We start from the raw sequence: 15,223 nt of genomic DNA, 5'->3' as shown, positions 1-15,223 counted from the left end.
GTGTTGTTAACCGGAAGATTGCTATCAGCTAGTTGTCTCTAATTTTTAAAAACAAGTTTGAGAAACCACAAAATCTTCCTGACCAGTGTACATTGTCCCTGTTTTATGAAACTACATTAAAGACTGAATAAAAGGAAAGGAGAACAGTCAGTATGTGTATAGAATTCCCTAAATTCTAGGGAAATAAGTGACCAGCCACTGTTAGACCTAGAAAAGTAATAGGCAACGTGGAGAGGTCTTTCTTCAACCACATGAGTCAACTGGTGATTGAGAAAATGTAGCAGCCTGAGAATCACGTGATCCCTGGGGCAGTGCTGTTGGCCCTAAAGGGAGAAAACTGCTCAGATACACTGGTGAGATTGAAACATGGTGCTTTCTTGCAGCTGCTGGAAACTGAACAGTTAAAAGTCAACATTGATTATTTTCCTCTTTAACTGGAGAGTCAAAATGTTTCCATCGTCAGGCACTCCTCCTACTGGAGGCAAAATCTGCAGAGGTTTTTGTTGATGACCTGACCTTTCTTTATACCATCTTATCTGCTCCAAGTAAAGTAAAGTCTCAACCACAGCTCTCCCTATTTCTACTTGCTTTTCAGCCGTACCAGCATCGTATCCTAGAACCAATCTTGTTGGTGGATAAGACGTTCATGCTGGCATATAAAGTGTTAAACTCTTGTCAGGGTAAGTTCCACATCCTCACCAGCTGCTTGACTTAGAGAGATGGTAACTGTCCAAGTCATGACAACATGTTTCACATGCCTAGTAAAAGAGAAAAATGACCCGCTGTTCACAAAAGTACACTATTAATGAAATAAGCTTCCTGTTTAACTAACCAAACTTATTGTCCTGATAACTTAGCGGTTATTTTCCGGTTCTTTTTACCCCAATTTTTATGCCTTCATGAGAAGCTGGCAAAGGCAGTACCGGGAGAGAGCACAGAAGTCCATGTTGACCTTAGAGCTTCATCCAAGAATTTTCTTTCCTTCTTTCCTTCCCTATTCGATATCCTGCCTCTAATGAAACTCAGGAATGAGCTGCTTTTTTGGAATATCTTCCAAAATTAGATTCTAGTTAGAAATCAAATTTCTATAAAATGAATGTTCATCCAGAAAAGAAAATGCATTCATATGTCTAACATTACATAGAGAGAGAAATAGATATATATATAGATAAATGAATATAGATATTGAGGCCCTTAGCTTTTCAGGTTTTTTTCACAAATTATCTTTTTGCTTACCTGATTTCTTTTTAAATTATTTTTCTTTCTAATTTTTTCTACAAATGACATGCTGCTTGACCAGTAAAAACATAATACGGTTGAAGCAGACGTGGAGAGGAAGATGCTGAGTTCTGTTTTGAACATTTCTGGGCTTTTTAGAGGCAAGATATAAGAATCTAGGAATATGACTTTGGAGGTCAGTGACGTGGGAGGCTTCAGTACAGAGATGAGTAGTCAAGTTGAGTGGGTGAGGCCACCCAGAGAAAGCAGAGAGCAGGAATGATGTAGACCAAGGACAGGATTCACATTAGCTGAGGAGGAAGAAACCCAAAGTCCAGCCCTTTCAGCTGCCCTTGCCACAGACTCACCCTCGTATCTCTGCCCTCAACATGGAACCACCCTTATTGGGAGAAGAGATAAAAAGATAAAACCAAGGAAAAGAGCACCCATGGGAAGCTTGGTCTCTGAGGTCAAGAGCAGAGGTCACCTAAAGCTGACCTTTCTCGGGCCTTCTCTGGACAGAGGCATCCTCCCTCTTAGAGGCAGCCCCAAGCATGCATGCAAGTTCCAAGAGGAAGAAGCATTCCAGAGAAGAAAAACACAGCCCCCTCCAAAACAGAAAAAAAAGAAAGCCATATGGTTTCAAGGGCTTTTAACCTCTTAACTTAGTACATTGAAACTTCTGCCACTGTCCCCAAGGCCCTGAGCCCCACTGCTTCCAGGAGAGGGAGTGAGCACTTCTTGAACCCCTGTATAGACATGCACAGTCGTCTCAGACATTTTATTTCATTAGTGGTGGTAACCAAGGGGGTGCTTAGGGGCTTTTAAAAAGCACTCTCATAATTTCCATTGCTCTTCCCATTTTTATTAAGAACAAGCGGTGATTTCTCCATCTTGTGTAAAGAGCCATGCAAATATGGCTTCAAAGTAAGTCTAACTAACCCACTTCGCCCAGATTGTCCCCTGTTGAAGCAAGCCCCTCCTATGCAGACCTTGAGAGCCACTGCTAGATTTCAAGGATGTGTTTTTTAAAATTAATGGTAAATTTACGTATGTATGCCAAGCCTTTGTTTTAATATAAGGACACTTTAAAATAATTTTTCCCATCTTTTTATAAAAGAAACATTTTAACATCCCCAGAGTGAGAATAGTATAATCTCAGAATAAATCATAGAAATTTAGTGTTATGATAAATTCACTATATTGTCTTTATTTTTCTTTGTTTCCATGGATTGGCCCTGGTTCTCAGACCAGCGTGTGGGAACTACTGGGTTAGCATGTTAGCCAACAAAAATGGCCAAAATATCCCACCCCAGGAAGAGTAGACTGTGACCTTCTTTGAGCCTTTTTCTGGCTTGTAATTCTGGAAGCTCCTTTCTAAGAATGTGCCAAAATAAAGACTTTTCCCCTCCTTCTTCTAGACCGTAAGCTCTTTGAGAACAAGGACAATATCGTAGTCGTCTTAATATCTTTAGCAAGAATCAGGTATGAAAGAGGTACACCATGCATATTTGATGAATGAATGAATGTTCTGAAGTTAGAGAAAAAAAGTGGTGGTTGCTGTTGTAGAAAAGATTAAGGAACCAGAAGCTCTATTTTTTTTTAACTGAGCTGTCATTGACATATAACATTGTATTAGTTTTAGGTGTATAACTAGGAACCAGGGGTTCTTGTGTAAGATGTCCATCCATGTGGCTACTGAAGAATTCCATGGTTGGGATGAGGCCAAATAGGAAATACCATCAACCGGGTACCCAGAACATCTGTAAAAGCTGAAAGTGACTTGAGAACTGGTACCTTGAACTGATAAGTATGAGCAAATGGCCATGTCATCTGGGCCTGGCCCAGTAGTCAGAAGAGAAAGGATTTTTGAATGAGGATAGAGGAAGTAGCAGTGGGGCCTGCACAGGTGTGTGGGGGATGAGCTGTCTCCACCCGGAAGGGCCCAAGGATGAAGAGTGGTCTCTGCAGTGAGCTGAGGCAAAAGCCTAGACTGGATGGAACATTTTGAGAAAAGGTTGGAGAGAAGAGCTGCCTTTTACTAGATCTGCTTAATCGGAGGGCAGAGTAGAAAGAGTTGATGCTGAGTGAGCAGGAGAAGGACTGGAGGATAGGTGAGAGAGAATGTACAGTGTTTCTCAAACTTTGAAGTATGTGTGAATCACCCAGCATTCCTGTTGAAGTGCACATTCTGGTTCCATCCGCCTGGGTGGGACCTGAGGTTCTTCATCTCTAACAAGCTCTCTGATGTTGCTGATGCTGCTGGTCCGTGGACCACACTATGAGTAGCAAGTATTTAGGTCATGGGAGAGAAGGGTGTGGAGGGGGCCCAGGCAGCCTGGGAACCAATTAGAATGTCGATGGAAAATTCTGTCGCAGCTGATTGTTTCTGCTTCCTGTGAGAGCAGGGAATCTTAACAACAGCACCATTGACATTTGGGGCCAGGTAAGTCTTTGTCGGGGGCGGGGGTGGGGGTGGGGGGGGTGGGGGGGGTGGGCAAGGGAGCTGTCCTGTGCATTGTAGGATGTTTAGGAGTATCTCTGGCCTCTACCCACTGGATGCTGGTAGCCCCCGACCATTTGTGACAACTAAAAATGTCTCCAGACGTTGCCAAATGTCCTTTTGGGGATAAAATGGCCCCTAACTAGTGGGTTAGAGGGAGAATTAGGTGACAGCTCCCCCATACACATCCACCTCCTGTCTTCCGGAACCATGAGGCAGAAACGACTTATTCTGATATACTTAGAAGGCAACACACTTTTCACTATTTCCATCATTAGAAATGCTGAGAAAGTGTTTGCTTTTAATTTGACAGCCTGATTACTTGAAAGTGTCCTCAGCACAGACCAGCGCCTCGGCCCCATTTGCTTACGGTTTTAATAGAACAGTAGGGACATTTCTTTCCAAGAAAATGTTGGCTAAGGAACCTACCATCATTTTAAGTCATCACCACACACCCACCAAAATTGTGAGATAAAATGGAAACTCCATAATCTGTTCTCAGGATGCCAGTATTAGTAATTCACTAATGACCTCTGAGAATTTCTTTGTATCCATCCGCTGCTACATTGAACATTTTTTACACGGCCTCTAAAATGCTTTCCAGCTACAAGGTCAGTCTATTGACAATCTCAAAAATTGTGACAAGGGGACAGACAGGTTTGCTTTTTGCTGTTGTTATAGTTATTTCTGCTTCATGTGTTGAGAAAACATCTCAAGGTTTTGACCCTGACTGGTGTCTTGAGACTGAGGCAGGCTGATGGACGAGCACTCCATCCGACCCCTGGTGGTGAACATGCGCGGGAGGGCCTGAAGGCCCATATTGGACAATCGGTTAAACTTTCTCTTAAAGCCAAAGAAAACTTAGATCCAAACAGGATTTGGTCTCAAGCTAAAACAAAAATGTACATCATGTCGAAAAGGCTTCTCCAAGTGCTACAGTTAATAAGCAATGTTATGTTTTTACTGGAAAGGCGTGTATCTAGCCAAGCATTCTTCACATTTTTCCCAGGATTTAGTCATCAAATCATTTTAGACATATTGCAAGGGTAAAATGTGTACATATCTGATAAAGGGCAGCATTTTTTTTCTTTTCTGCTGTATAGCCCCCTGAGGATGTGGAAAAATAAACTGCGCACACACATAAACACACATAGTGTGTATGTATGTGTATATACATACCTGTGTGCACAAATATGTGTATATGGATGTGTATATAGTTTGTTTTTCTCATGAAGTGTATGTATATGTGTAAAACAAACTCTACACACACACACACACACATGCATATATGTCTGTTTTCACCACCAAGTGCAAGAACCTAGCTTCTCTTTTCACTGTTACTTCTAATTTGATTTAAATTGGGTACTGCAAATCTTTCCCCTGGATTTGAATAATTTCGATCCAAAAGATAGAACACTTCCTAATCATGCCCACATGCCTAAAACATCTTTAGGAATTCCAGAGTGTGTTTGGGTCTGATTTATCTAGGACATCGCAGCAGTGTAGACATAGTTTCTGTGTGTGGTCAGGAAGGGAGCGGGGCTGGGGGGGCCTTATCCATAAATGTAGACATGGGTGCGTCGTCATTGGCTGCATTGCTAACAAAGGAAGGAGCAAAGTGAACCCAGATGTTGATCATTTGAAAAAGTTCCCATTTTCAAAACAGACTGACATAAAAGCAGTTATCTGTGGTGGAGTCTAAAGAACACTGGACTTGGGTTTCTGGGTTTGAGTCCTGGCTGTGCAACTTACTAGATAAGAGACCTTGGACAGGTCACCTAACCTCGATTCCTCATCTGTTAAATGAAACCCAACATAGTAGTGGTTATGAGGACTCAGTGAGATAACCCATCAAATTGTGTGAACATTAAGAGGGATTATACAAATGTCAAGTGGTGGTTTTTATCTTGCAGATATTATTCTTGTGTGAGTTCTTGCTGACGCACACGCAATTACATTTCTGAGTCAGACTAATTTCAGTAGCAGATAATGGAAATAATAAACCAGCGATAGATTCATTGGAAACTCTGGGCCGGTAATGATTTGGTGGTGTGTGGTTTGGTGGGAGGTGCCTGCACTTGTAGGAATGGAAAGTTCGCTATCCTGCTCTTCTCCCCTTCAGAATTCTAGTTCTGGTTCCCTTAAGAACAAGTTCTAGTTCCCTTTAAGCAAGAGCTGGAATGAATGCCTTAGTGCGCTGATAAAAGTTTAGCTACTGGCTTTGGGATGACAAGGGTTCTGATCTGTAGCATTTGCTGATTTCTGTGATGCACATACTCCCACAGTGACCAGCTTCACCCTGCCAACATGACATCACCGAATACGCGGCTGGGCAGGAATGCACAGGAGCTCACCGTTATATAGTATTTCCACTCTTCAAGTAGATGTAATTAATTAACTTCAACCGTTTAGATAATAATAAAATAGAATAAAATAATTAGGGAGGGATGAGTTTTTAATATAATTTGTTTAATTGTAAGTTTATATAATTTAAGTTTTAATAATGGCTCTGATTAACACTCGGCTTATAAATTTAACCATCAGCTCTTGCCGGCCGGAACAAGCTGGCTCCAACATGCCGCTGTTTCTCTTTGGCTACATTAAAGCACAAAATTGCACCGTGAATCAGCAAGTTCAGGACCATCCTGGAAAAGAAGCATGGAAAATGCAGCCATAAATGGATTTTTATTTCTGTGGACTTTGGACGAGCCATCTCTTCTTGGTCCCACGTTTTCTGCTGTATTTCCCTTTGGCTAACAAAATGAGTATTGGTTTCTGAGAATGTTTTATAGATCTAGTTATTGGGGTTAGTATTTGAAATAGTTTCAACTTCTTAATTAGGTGAAAGACAGTGAAGACTTAGAGCAGAATTTTATAGGATTTCTTTGTTGGTCATTAAGAGAAGAATCTGGAAAATATTCCTAAGGAGAGAAGAATAATTTTTTTCTTTGAGCTGTCCTTAAAGGTCCAGGAGGAAATGGCTGCTGGGGAACAAAGGATTAAAATTTTAGTCCATTCGTGATATACGTGCTTGGGAAAGGGACCTGCAGCTGACCTGTACCTCCTTCCTTAATCTGAAGGTGGTATGGTGGATGCCTCATGTCGGAGCAGCCACATTTGAGAATTTGAGAAGCCTACCTAGGAACACAGAGGAAAACAATTTAAAGGCAGCTTTTATAATCAAAACCATCGAAAGACCTAAAAGTCAATGAAATCAATATTTCAGATACTGAATTATTAGCTTACTCCTAGATGCGTTTTACGCATTGGGCTTATCTTGAAGAAGTGTGTAAGAAGACCACAAAAAGTTATAAACCCGTGATATTTGGGCCAAGCTATAGGTCAAAGGAGAGAGGGGGATGGGACGAGGGATTACAGGAAAAAGGATGGTTCCATGTCAGAATCCCGCATTGAAAATGTAGTATATTTTATTGTAGATTAATTGCAAAAAAGAATGTTTTAAATTTGGGTCCCATATGCAACCCAAATAGTGCATTTGGTTTTCCTGAACAGAACTTAAAACATGAATGTCATAGGCCCACGATTTTCAAACACACTGGTCATGTATCATGAATTTGATAGACATATTTGCAGGCAGATAATGTGGTGGTGGAGTCATGCATTTTAAAAGAAAACAACTCACCATAGTTTCCCTATCTGATAATTTGTAAGTCATATGCTGTTTTTGTGTTGAGGGAATATGTGATCTTTTAGTAGTTCTAGAAAAAATAGTCTTCATCAAACAAAAATGTCAGTGTGTTATTGTTTTGCTTATGAATTCATTCAGATAAAATGTTTTAAGATTTTGAAGATTCTTAAAATGACTCATTTCTTTATGGTATGTTTATGTTAATAGGAACCGTGTGACTTGTTTATGGTAATGTCTCTCAAATTTCTAGTGGGTCAGCATCACCTGGAGAGCTTGTTAAAACAAGTTGCTGCCAGGCTGGCCCCGTGGTGTAGGGGTTAAGTTCACACACTCCACTTTGGCGGCCCGGGGTTCACAGGTTCAGATCCTGGGTGCAGAGCCACACCCTGCTGGTCAAGCCGTGCTGTGGTGATGTCCCACATGCAGAACAGAGGAAGATTGGCACAGATGTTAGCTCAGCAACAATATTCCTCAAGCAGGAAAAAAAAAAAAAGAAAAAGAGGGGGGCTGGCCCAGTGGCGCAGCAGTTAAGTTCACACATTCCGCTTCTCGGAGGCCCCGGGTTCACCAGTTTGGATCCAGGGTGAGGACGTGGCACCACTTGGCACACCATGCTGTGGTAGGCAGCCCACATATAAAGTAGAAGAAGATGGGCACGGATGTTAGCTCAGGGCCAGGCTTCCTCAGCAAAAAGAGAGGAGGGCTGACAGTAGTTAGCTCAGGGCTAATCTTCCTCAAAAAAAAAAAAAGAAAAAGAGGAAGATAGGCAACAGATGTTAGCACAGGGCCGATCTTCCTCACCAAAAAGAACTCACAGGTTGCTGGACCCCACCACTGAGTTTCTTATTCAGTAGGTCTGAAATGAGACCTGAGAATGTGCATTTCTGACAAGTTGCCAAGTGATCATGATGCTCCTGGCCCTGAGGACCGCACTTTGAGAACCACTGACTAGTGATTTTAGAGATAAAAAATGGGTTGGGAAAATGTCTAGCAAATCAGTAAGCATAAGATGACCATTAATAACACATGGAGCATTCAGAATTCTAAGGAGAGGGAAGGAAATTAGGCCATTTTAGAAACACTTAACTTAGGACTGGCAGTTATCCAGTTTGCAGCTGCTACTAAGCTCAATTCTAGAGGACTTCTAAGACTAGCCCGTTTCTGTGTCCGTGGATATCAGTTAGGAAGACCGAGTTCTCTTTGCTCTTAGCAACCCTCCCCACATGTCATGCCTCTGCTGGTAACTTTGGAATTTCCCCCAAATTAAACAGCCTGGGAACAGCCATCTGAAAAGAAGGCAGCAAGAGGCCAAGTGGAAACATCAGGCTGCGAGAAAGGGTGCTGACTTCTCCTCTCTGGGCTGCTGGGCCTTGCAGGCAGAGAACTAAAGAATCTGAAAGGGATGAGAGGCCTGGAGGCCACAGTAACGCCCCTGTAGTCATCCACTGCCATGCACACCCTCCTTCTGCCATGCCCACAGGTTAAGGTCTCTTTCATAGGACATATTGCTTTTCCAGAACCTCCAGAACCTTCCAGAGCCAGCATGCTTCCTGAAAACTCTCTTTTGCCAGTGAAATTGTTACACTCCAGAGTTACAATTAGAAAACCTACACTTGAATTGATATCCTCTGCAGGAAGGAACAGATAACAAATTCATGAATCATAGTTATACTTAAATTTCTGATGTCACCGAGAAACATGTTATTTTTAAAAAGTGGATCCCAAACCTAGTTGATTGGACTCTTTTGGGGAATTTTTTAAAATACCATTTCTTTTGTACCAACCCAGAAAATTCAAGTTTCATAGGTGATTGAGGATGTCTAAGAATCTATGTTTACTACAAGATGTGGTGGTGATTCCAATGGGCAGCCACGCTTAAGAACTTCTCATTGTACAGTGCTCAATTTAGATGGTAATGATTATGCTGCCGCTGCTGCATTGTAGGTAAGGCAAAGAAAAGCTTCTTTTTAAGGAAGAGAGTAATCCGTATCTATAATAGTTTTGATATGAATAGTGTTCTCTTATTTTCAAAAGACCATAACAATTATTTTTATGTTCCTTACGATGTTCCTGGGAGGCAGATGACAGGACATGTATAACTGGCACCATTTCCCATCTGAGATACTGCTGCAGAGCAGAGCCAGAATGAGAGCTCAGCCTTCCTGCCTCCCGTCTAGTGTGCTTACCACTATATCATCTTTTTTGTTTGCTTTTCTGTGCATTTGTTTGTGTTTGATACCTTGCGGCTGTCATCTTGCTTTTCATGAGTGGATTACTGCCACTACCACGGATAATCAGGGCGTAAGAGGAGGTGGAGGAGCCAAACTGAAAACAGAGACAGAAGCTGAGATACACCCAAAGGGTCTCACAGCCCAGGTTCTCAACTCGGGTTCAAGGCCAGAGTTCTTCTATTGTAGGGCAGGGCAGTTATGGATATAGTATAAAATCAAGCATCTAAAGAGCAGATCAGTCCATAAGAGGAAGTTATTTGCATGCATACCGTACAAAGAAACGTACGAAAAAAAGATGGATGCTTCAGTGCAGACACAGGTCCCATTGGAGTCCAAGATCCAGGCCGTGGAAGGTAATAGAGATTCGTCAGGAAGGTGATAGGGCAACAGATGTTGAAGACATAGTAATGAGAACATCAGAGTTCAGAGATAAGGATTTCCATTGCCAGAAGCTCTTGGAAAGTAAAACAAGAGTTTGGGGTTATGGGTCAAGGATCTCATAACTAGAGTCTAGCATGAGGGTGGACTTGAGTCTGCAGGTTGAGACCAGCTGCTAGTTAAAGTCCAGGAAGCTCAAGTAAGCCCAGCGTTACATATACTTTGTTATATCACCCTGAAGAAGCCTCGCTTTCCTCATCTGTAAAACAAGGAGCTGGCAAATTAATGGTCTGTATACATTCTTTGCAGCAAGGAAATCTACTTTTGGCAGATGGATAGCAAGAACATGACTTAGTGCGGTGAGTCAGTGAGGGGGTTGACAAAGGTGAGTATATATAGGACTCTTTAGCACTGATCCTGAGTCAGTGACATTATTGCAAGTGGCACCTCCTTTTGTGGGGAATAGATTGATTGGTTAGTTGCCTCACGGTGAACACAGCACCAATCCGTAAGCCCCGTGGGCTGGTCCCATTCAATGGGAATTGAGTGAATGCAATGCCTGTGCTAGTCGTGGGACTCCTGAATGTTTAGTTAATGCCTCCCGTTGACCCTGTTCTCTCGGCGGCTGTTGTTCTCTTTTTTTCCAAAAGGAAAATCATCAGAAGTTGTGTCACACACTATCTTATTATCTGCTGTGTAGTTCTTGTAGTGAAAAGATTTCCAGTAAGCTCAGAAACCCAGACTACTGCCTCCCCTTCATTCATTCACTAGTTCTTCAGCCTAGAGGAGACAAGAAAATTAAGGGCTCTCAAGATAGAAGGAAGTCAAATGAAATTGGGAAGCAGCTCTACAGTAAATGCAGTATGCAGTATCTGCCATTTAGACTTCCTCCTGCACTTACTTCTGGGAATGCATGTCTATGTGGACATTTCCCGTATATTTGCTACCAAGGGATGCTATTGTCTTTTTAATCTAGGCATATCCGGCTCAGGAAAAGAGAAGGATAATGATTGGTAATTAAGTAAATGAAGGTGGCATTGGTCAGGTGGGCAGTATAAACAAAGTAGAATAGAAATTCTCTTGTTTGTGTTTTAACAATGATAATGATGATATATTTCTTACAATCATAGATCCAGAGTTTACTTGCATATGTACCATTAATTCATTTTATCTTCACAATAAGCCAGTGAAGAAGGTGTAGATGCTGTAGACTACGGATAATCTTGGATTAGAAAAGTTTAGTAACCCATAAACGGAGTCATGAGAATGTTACTCCAAGTTATTTGAGGTCATGCAGCATTCCACTAGCTGGACTCTGTTGAGATCCCATGGCTTTTTGGTGTCTCATCTTTTCCTAATCCCATGGAATCGTTCCAGCTTTCCGGTATGGTCCATCAAATGCCAATAAAAATCACTTGTGAAATTCCCAATGGTAACAACAGCAGACTTCCTTTAAAAGATACATACTAGAGGGGCTGGCCCCGTGGCCGAGTGGTTGGGTAGGTGCTCTCTGCTGCAGGCGGCCCAGTGTTTCGTCAGTTCGAATCCTGGGCGCGGACATGGCACTGCTCATCGGGCCACGCTGGGGCGGCGTCCCACATGCCACAACTAGAAGGACTCACAACGAAGAATATACAACTATGTACTGGAGGGCTTTGGGGAGAAAAAGGAAAAAAAAAAAATCTTTAAAAAAAAAAAAGATACATACTAGACCTGATGTAATATATTTAATTTGAAGTCGCAGAATTTCCCTGCACATGAGTTCAAAGGTACACCTCCCTGTGGTCTTGGGTCTTGAGAAAGTCCTACATCTTGGAGAAGTAGACATGATGTAGTGCCGCTCAAAGGAAAAAAAACACTGGAGCCTCCATTGTTTCTAGGAATTTCATGTGTTTTTATGTGAAGAATTACTGTCAGGAAGGTTCTATATTTTGGCAGCAGGGACCTTGGCAGGAAGTCAGTCAAATATCCCAATGAGCTGTGCACCGTTGCTGCTGGTGGAATTCTTGCCAGGACTGCAGCTGACAGCATTGCACAGGCACCTACAGTCCCTTTCACTTGGCTGCAGGTCCTTTGTTTAGGAGACTCCATCAGTGGTCCAGGCTCTGCCCCAGCTGCACAGCATCTTCATGCTCCCCTGTGCACACCAGGCTTTGGGTTATTGCCCAGCATGAAAACCGGCATCCTTGTTAAATGGTCAGGTCTATGGACTTGGGCTTAGAGGAACCTGGATTTACATCTTGGCTCCTCCACTTCTTGGTAAGTTGCTTTTTTCTCTCTGAATGAGTTTACTCATCTGGGAATTAAAAAATAGTACCTATCAGATTTGTTGTTGCAGAGATTCCATTATGTGTTAGATGCACATCACCTGGCATGTAGTGAGTGCTATATAAATGCTGGCCATCAATATTACTATTGCAGACATGCTCGGATGTAAGACCCTGACTGAGGATGTCTGATAACCTAATTAGATATTTTATTTAGAAAGAAGAATTAAATACAGAAGGATCCTAGGACAATGCCATGTATTCTAGAGAGTGTTTAACTGCCAGTGTTTCATAATGGAGCAGGCAAGACAGTCCTCTCTTGCTCAATACACTTAGTACTCCTGGTCTGTCATTGCCTGCTACTTTCTATTCTAACATGTCCTCAAGTTATTGTCACAATCCAGAATGCCCCATTCCTTTTCAGATGTCCCTGGGAGGGTAACACCCTCCTTGGTTGAGACTCACTGACAAGCACAGTCTGAGCTTGACTCTGAACCCAAGTAGGATGGCACCGCCTCTGCCCCCATGGCCGATGGAGAGGTCTTATGCTCTGGGCATATGAGGGAAGAGGTTCTGGTCTCTCTACCTTGTGTATTTTGTTCAGTGCTCAGGCATATGCGGTGCCTCCAGAGGGGCTATAGCCAGGCTTTCTGATGATCTTGCAGAGAGCAGTGGCAGTTTCCTGGGGAGGGAGGACCTTGTTCCTGCTTCATTGTTATGCACATATTCTGATCTAGACTCTTGGTTAGTCTAAGTGCTGGTCTGTGACCACCATTGAGCTGTTGATTTTCCTAGTCAATCAGTAATTCAGAGATTTGTTTGCTCCCTTATTCCAGATACATTTATTTAATAATTAAGCATTTATTTAATTAATTAAGCATCTATTATATGTCAGGTGCTGTTAGACACTTCATACTATGATGAATAAGACATGGCGCTTGTCCTCAAAGAAATAATAGCCCCAGGTAGGAAACAGAGCTCTGTAAAAGTGATATAAGGGAGTGGTATTCTGTTCCTATTTAGAGGCATTCGTCTGTCAGCCTCAGGAGGTATGCTATTTGCTCTATATGTACATCTTTTAGTCCTGAAGAGCATTTCTTATTTCTTCTATTTTTGCACCCATTGTAGTCCCTACAAAGAGTATTTCTCCTTCACCAGGGAGCTGTTATCAGTGTCAGAGACTCAGCCAAGGTGCCTGGTGCAGCAGGTCATAGAGCTCAGGGAGCTCTTGCACGTGCTCTCTTGACTTCTTAGAGGAGCAGAGCATCTGCGTACGCGTGTAGTTTCATCATAGATTTCTCCTCATTTCTTTTACGTAAAAGTTTGGGTTGAGGGCTCAGTTGGATCTGAAAGGGAATGTTTAAGTTCTCACCGTAACTATTCTAACTATCTTTGCCTTTGCAAATATGTTAAAATGTTCTCAGCCACCTCCAGTCCTGAACTCCCATTTTTCACGGTTAACGGGCTGTCACCACTCCCCCAGCAGTCTACAAAGCGGCAGCGGGAGCAAAGCGAAGAACTTGATGTAGATATCCTTACAAGCAGCTGACACACTGTCATCTCAGGAAGGGCAGAATGGCAAGGAGGAGTGATTGATGGGAACTTGGTGGCACAACCTTCCGTTAATTATTTTTGCATAGATTCCTGAATCGTGGCTTCTTTGCCAGAAAAAAAATCCAGTCCTGCAAACTCCTTGTAGAGCCTGGAATGTGTCATTGTGTGTTCTCTTCTTCTCTTAGAAACCCAAGCATCTGTCTCTACCTTGAAATTCTTTATCTTGTGGAAGATGAATAGCCGTCAGGGTGAAGGAGAGGACAGAGACCCTAACCAAGAGTGCGATAGGAATTGCTGTTAGTGTCAATCAGATGAATGGACTGGAGCCGTGTATCAGGAGGGAGAGTCTGTTTGAGATTAGCGTGTTATCAGGGAGATGTCTGCACTTATCTTATTCTTTGAATAAGTTACAAGCTATTTCTCTTCTTTCCCAAGGCAAAGTAGTAATTCAGAAACTGTTGCTGTGTTGTCAGATGGAGAAAGTTTTGTGTGTTTGTTCAAGTCACCCAATCAGCTGATGTGTATTGGGTACCCACTGTGGAAAGGGGACTGGAGAGAGCCTTCCATGCCAAGTTAGAGATTTTTAACTTTATCCTAGAGCTAAAACTGGAAATTAAGTTAAAATTTAAGCACTGGGGTAGAAAGAAACTAATACATTATTTCTCCTGGATCGCTTGTGTGAATGGCACTAGCCGAGCCAGAAGCCCCCATCTCACTCCTCCATGTGCCCTTGTCCAACTATTCAGTGACCACGGGGTGGATTCTGCCTGTGCAGTCTCTCTCCTGCCTGGCTCCTCTTTGCCATCCACACTGAGCCCTGCACCAGACTTGACCTCATGCTATCCCAGTGACATTATTACAAGGTCCTCTCGACTGTTCTCCCTGTCTGTAGAACTTGGTCCCTTTCTACCATCCTCCACCCTGTGACCACAATGACCTTTTTAATATGAAAATGACCCTGCCTAACCCTTCAGAGATTCTCCATGGCCTTCAAGAGACATCTCGGGGAGGGAGTGGCACTCCCTCCCCTTCTCTTGCTCCATACTTTACTTTCTCCGATGTGGCAGCTTCCCATACATGACTCCACAAGCCTTTGCACATGCTCCTTCCTCTGTCTAGAGCTATTTTCTCCTTGGTTTCATACATGGTAATTCCTATGTATTCTTCAAACCTCAACGTTGCTGTCACCTCCAAGAAGTCCATGTTGACTTCTCCCTCCTGGTCTTACTGACCTATGCTGTGCTTCCTGTCTGTGAAGCTCATCATGTAGGATTCTTACTGTCTGTTCTCTTGACTATGTCTGCACACTAGCTGCTGAGATCCTTGAGAACAAGAACTGTATCTTTTCGATCTTCTATTTTATGTGTCTGGTACAGAGTAGGAGGTGAGTGAACACTTATTTAGTGAATGGATGAAGTCTTAA

General features: G+C 42.6%; 1 protein-coding gene across 13 annotated transcripts in view; it reads left to right on the top strand.

Moving 5' to 3' along the window:
- The window catches only part of ATXN1 (ataxin 1), a 384,333-nt gene that overhangs the window by 303,596 nt on the left and 65,514 nt on the right, over positions 1-15,223 (top strand). For 2 of the 13 annotated variants that reach the window (XM_070585091.1, XM_070585098.1), the window contains exon 7: positions 596-680. The exons of the other annotated variants lie outside the window; for them this stretch is intronic. The gene's annotated coding sequence lies outside the window, so the exon portion shown is untranslated. The remainder of the gene's footprint in view (positions 1-595; positions 681-15,223) is intronic. 13 annotated transcript variants of the gene reach the window in all.

This window comes from Equus przewalskii, chromosome 19 (assembly GCF_037783145.1).
Source record: "Equus przewalskii isolate Varuska chromosome 19, EquPr2, whole genome shotgun sequence".
Classification (NCBI taxonomy): domain Eukaryota; kingdom Metazoa; phylum Chordata; class Mammalia; order Perissodactyla; family Equidae; genus Equus; species Equus przewalskii.
Note: the sequence above shows the minus strand (reverse complement) of the source record. Positions and strands in the feature narration are given on the sequence as shown.